Consider the following 5,903-nt stretch of genomic DNA (forward strand, 5'->3'; position numbering starts at 1 on the left):
CCCTCCCTCGCGAGGCTGGTGATCTCGCCACGCCCGTCGGCTCCTGCAGCCACCCCCCCTCCTACCGATGCAACACAGTGTGTCGCCTCGGAAGAACCTTCTCCCGCGTCAATAGAGGGGCTGCCAATCCCGCCACCGCCGTCGGCTCCTGCAGCCATCCCTCTCCCTGTTTTGCCCCCGGTGCCTTTATTACCACCGCCTCCCTTACCTTCCCCGCCGGAGCCGGTGTGTGATTACCCTCCCCCCCTAGGGCCCCATGCTTCGGGGCCCCCCGGGAGGTCGTCTGCATCTGCTCAGAGGCTTTCGCTGGTGCAACAAATGGTTCACGCAGCGAAGACTCGCTCAGATCTTACAGCAGAGGAGCTGGCTGAGCTGGTCTCAGTTTGTCCGGTGACCTGGCAGAATGACGACCAGGGCAACCCGGTTGGAACCTGGGTTACTTTGCCTTACTCGGTGGTTAGAGAGGTAAAGAAAGCGATTCGCGAGTTCGGTCTGACTAGCACGTTTGTGCGTGGTCTCATTGAAGGGCTAGGTACTGGGTACTCCTTGATCCCTGAAGACTGGAAGGCGCTGTTGCGCATGATGCTGTCACCCAGTCAGTATGTCATTTGGGTTAGTGAGTTTCGGCAGGAGGCGGACCGTCAGGCCCAGATTCATAGAGCAGCAGGTGTTAATGTTATTTATGAGCAATTGGCAGGGGAGGGACAGTTTGTTACCATTGAGGTGCAGACTCAACTCCCTCAGGCCCTCTTCCCCCTCATTTCCACCTGCGCCCAGCATGCTTTCCGGAAGGTCCCGGATTCAGGCAAGCCTACAAAAAGCTTTGTCAGTATCCGTCAGGGTGCATCAGAGTCCTATCTGGATTTTACCAACAGATTGCAGGAGGCTATCCTCCGACAGGTGGATAACGCTGCGGCAGCTCAGGAGATTCTGTTAAAATTGGCGGTTGAGAATGCGAACGAGGATTGCCGCCGTGCCCTCCAGACGGCGCAAGCCTCTGGCATTTTAGAGCTCTCAGACATGCTACGGGCGTGCCAGAACATCGGCACACAAGCCCATAAGGCTGGAGTTCTGGCTGCCGCCCTGAGAAAAACCGGGAGGGAGGGGAAGCGTTGTTACCGCTGTGGTAAGGAGGGTCACTTTCAGCGGGAGTGCCGCTCATCGAAGGCACCCGCTCGGCCCTCGAAAAAGTGCCCCAAGTGTGGGAAGGGCTATCACTGGGCTAATCAGTGTCGTAGCGGGTCGGGAAACCGCGCGACGGGTTCCCCCCGAACCCAGGGCCAAACGGGGGTGTTTCCCACTCAGACAACCGTTCCTCTGCCTTAAAATCCATAGACTCTATGAGGGCGGCGACTGCTGGAAGTGCAGGGCTTGATTTGATCATGCAGGAGGACACTGATTTTCGGCTGCCAGGGGAGGTCTGCGCCATACCTACCCAGGTGACGGGACCTCTCCCTGCCGGCTTTGTGGGTCTCGTTCTCCCTCGCTCTCATGCTGGGAAACAGGGCTTTTTTGTCATCCCCGAAGTCATCGATGCCGATTACACCGGCATTATTAAGGTTCAGGTGTGGACTCATCTTCCACAGTCGCTCCCGCGTGGACGATCAATTGCACAATTGATTTTAGTCCCCTATCAGGTGCCAGCTGCCGAGGATCGAGCTCGGGGCGGAGGCGGCTTTGGATCAACGTTGTCTCACTCGCCGTCTCACAGCACGTCCTCTCCACTTGTTGCTCTGACAATGTCAGTCCGCGCTCGAAACCTCAGGTAACACTTCTCTTAAATGATGTTCCCTTCACAGGGCTGGTGGACACTGGAGCTGACGTTACGGTGATTCGTGATCCGGAGTGGCCGGTTAGTTGGCCTACGGTTCCTTCTAAAGAGTTGTGGGGGATCGGGGGTAGTAAACCCGGGCGACAGAGTTTGTCTTGGGTCACGGTCTCTAAACCGGGAGGCCGTGCCCTTGCTACTATCCGCCCTTTTGTGCTCCCTGTCCACCTCAATATTTGGGGCCGTGATTTACTTACAAAGCTGGACACCACCCTCGATATTAATATCTGATGGCTCAAAACCCTCCCTCACCCACATTGCCCTCCGCATTGCCCTTGGTATGGCAATCCTTAGAGCCCGTCTGGATTGACCAGTGGCCCCTCCCTCTAGAAAAGCTGAAAGCACTTCATTCGCTTGTGCAGCAGCATTTGCAGGCACAGCGCTTGGAGAGCTCTACTAGTCCCTGGAACACCCCGGTGTTCGTTATTAAGAAAAAATCTGGTGCTTGGCGGCTGTTACATGATTTAAGGGAAATAAATAAATGCATCCAACCTATGGGCCCCTTGCAGTTTGGCTTACCAAATCCAAATTTAATTCCTCAAACCGATCAGCTCTGTGTGTTAGATTTAAAAGATTGTTTTTTCACCATCCCCCTTTGCCCACAAGATCGCGAAAAATTCGCGTTTACGGTGCCACAATATAATAATCAGCAACCCTCTCAAAGGTATCAGTGGAAGGTCTTACCCCAGGGAATGCAAAATAGTCCAACCTTGTGTCAGCTTTTTGTGGATCGGGCCCTCACCCCTTTTCGTGCCCGGTACCCTACGCTAAAGGTCTACCATTATATGGATGACATTTTGCTTAGTGGTCCCCGGGTCACGGAACAACAGATTGCATCTTTGTCTCAAATTCTTGGCCAAAATGGCCTGTTGGTGGCACCAGAAAAAATCCAACGCTCTTATCCCTACCACTACCTCGGCCATAAGGTTTTACAAACCTTTGCTGCTCCGGTTCGTCCGGCACTAACTCTACCTCAACCCCTAACCCTTGTTAAATTACAACAGATTTTGGGTCATTTAAATTGGATTCGGCCCTATTTTCGTCTCCCCACCTCAATGCTGCAGCCGTTGTTCGACCTCCTACGTGGAGCCCGAGCACCGGGTGCAGTTATTGCCATCACTGAAGAGCACATTGCCTGCATTCGACAAATTAATGCAGCATTGAGTCAGCAGTTTGTGGACAGACCCCCTGAGGTCCGTCCCCTACGGTTGATTCTTCTTGCCACCCCTCATACGCCCACTGCGGCTCTGTTTGTACCCCGTACGAATACAACCGTCTCTATCATAGAGTGGCTGTACCTCTCCTCCACTCCTCCTCGGAATATTTACCCCTATTTAGATGCCCTGTCTGATCTTGTTCGTAAAGCCCGCCACCGTGCAGTGCAACTCACTGGCACTGATTTAGTTGATATTGTGTTCCCCTTGTCCCGTAGTGAATTTGATTCCTTGTGCCACACCTCTTTGGCTTGGCAGGTTGCTCTTTGTGATTATGTGGGAGAAATTTCTTATAATCCCCCAAAAGATCCTCGGTTGGTAATTACCCAAAAGGTGCCTCTAATTGTTCATCGTCTTAGCCACTCTCAACCCATTGTTTCTGCTGTTACTCTTTTTACTGATGGCTCTCCACATCGAGGTGTTGTCACCTATCAATCCGGTGACCCCCCTCGCTGGCATTCTTGTTTTACACTGCCCCAGCATTCCGCGCAGCGCTCGGAACTGGCTGCTGTTATTTTGGCCTTTCAACTTTTTGCTGATTGTCCCTTTAATTTAATTGTGGACACCCATTATGTTTATCAAGTGATTGATCATTTGCCCCTTGCCCTCATTACCCCTCAGGTCGATGCGGACCTCCTTTGCCTATTTTTGTCTTTGCAATATCTTATCTCCACTCGCAATTTTCCTTATTTTGTTGCTCACATTCGCAGTCATACCCCTTTGCCTGGGTCACTCACTGAGGGCAATGCGCGCGCCGATCGCGCGCTACGTGGTCAGGTAAATTCCCTTTTTTCTGACCCCATTGAAAGCCATGCCTTTTTTCATCAGTCTGCCTCTGTTTTGGCCCGGCAGTTTCACATTCCTACTGATCATGCACGTTCCATTGTTCGTTCCTGCCCCCACTGTGCTGCTGCTGCTCCTACTTTCTCTTATGCCGTTAACCCCAGAGGTACTGCAGCGAATCAGTTGTGGCAAATGGATGTCACTCACGTGCCACAATTCCGCCCCTATTCCTTTTTACATGTTTCTGTTGATACTTATTCGGGATTTCTCTGGGCAACCCCACAGCGTGGGGAAGCCACTGCCAAAGTGATTCACCATTTGCTAGCCTGTTTTTCTGTTATGGGTCGCCCAAGCCAGATTAAAACAGATAACGCCCCAGCCTACTGCTCCACAGCCCTCTCCACCTTTTGTGCCCGATGGGACGTCCGTCTTAAACACGGGATCCTTTATAATTCCACGGGCCAAGCCATTGTTGAACGTGCCAATCGCACGCTCAAAACCTTGCTTGATAAACAATTAAAACAAGGGGAGCTGCGTCTCCGAACCTTAGGAGACATTCAACAACAAATGCATATCCTTTTGTTTACTTTAAATAATTTAACGCTGAACGCAGATCAGCAGACCCCCGCGGATCGGCATTTTCACAAATCTGAGGTACTGGAAAGACCGTGTGTCTTTTACCGTCAGCTGCCTGATCCGCAGTGGCTGGGCCCAGTACCTCTAATCACTTGGGGTCGGGGATATGCTGCGGTGTCTCTCCCTGCAGGACCGTTGTGGGTTCCAGCCCGGTGTGTGCGACCGGCACTGAAACAGCATGGCATGGCGCCAGGGGCTGCCGAACCCCATACCGGAGTTTCAGCTGACCTTGGAGGAGAACGCGGTGCCTCCCGGGTCAACAACGGCGGGACGGAAACGGAAGAGGCGTAGCGCCCCAAGCCAGCCCGTGACATGGGGAGCAGTAAAAGCATTGGTCGCGGCGGCTCAACGAAGACTGGCAGCAAACCAACAGCCAGAGACTCCTGAGACTTTGTTTGTGGCGATTCTCGCCCAAATCACTGCTAACTCTGTACTGATTGTATGCTTTTTGTGCCTGCTAATTCCTGTAGGGGTTGGCTCGGAAGCGCTTCCCCCGTTACGGGCCCGAATGACGTATAACATATGGGAAAGATTGGCTTCAATAGCAAATGTTACCCACTTTTGCTTGTCTAATTTTGTAGAAGCCGGAGAATTGTTAGGTACATGCCTTATTCCAGTATGTCATCACCCTGAGGAGATAGGGAATGAGACGATGCTCGCTGCTTACGCGAATCTCTCTTCCCAGTACTCTGGCATGGCTAATTGGGGCCCGGCCAACTATACCTTGCCTCACACGGCTATATCCCTCCACACACCGTACCCGGCCGGGGCCAACGATGTCACCTGTGCGCGTGTGGTTAACTGCACTAGTACAAGCCATCTCTAGGCTGGCTGCGATAACTTTTTGGTTATGCTGTGTTTATAATCATTGGGCTTATTTTTTGCTGCTGCTGTGTACAATGTATTCCCTCTTTGCTAAGGCTTTGTAGAGATTCGCCCTGGCAAGCTCCCCGAGTTATGTCCTTGTCTGTTTGGGAGTTAAATTGCTTGCAAAAGCAAATTGACGGCTCCCATGAGAGGGCCGAGTATAATTAAACAAAAAGGGGGAGATGAAGGGCTCATGTTTGGTCCATCCACCTGCAAACGGTCAGGGCACACCCTGACTGTTGTGTAGGAGCAACACATTGCTCCGTCCAAGGACGAGGACCAGATATGAACCCTGGGAAGTTGATTAAAGGACAGTAATCGTGGGAAGCTTCCTTGGCTTGGCCTTAAGGCCTGAGAATTAGGAATGTAGTAGATAGAGGCTGAAAAACAAGAATATTAATCAATGTCATGCATTCCTTTGCGGTGAAAGTAGGTAATGTGCAGGGGGGAGAAATATAATAAAGGAGAAGGTGGAAAGCTGACAGGCAGCAGCCCATTTCAGCTGACCAGCTTGCTTGCTTGAATAAATCTGTGTTCTGTCTCATCATTGAACCGCCACACCCCTCTGCACCAGG

This window comes from Chelonia mydas, chromosome 1 (genome assembly GCF_015237465.2).
Source record: "Chelonia mydas isolate rCheMyd1 chromosome 1, rCheMyd1.pri.v2, whole genome shotgun sequence".
NCBI lineage: Eukaryota > Metazoa > Chordata > Testudines > Cheloniidae > Chelonia > Chelonia mydas.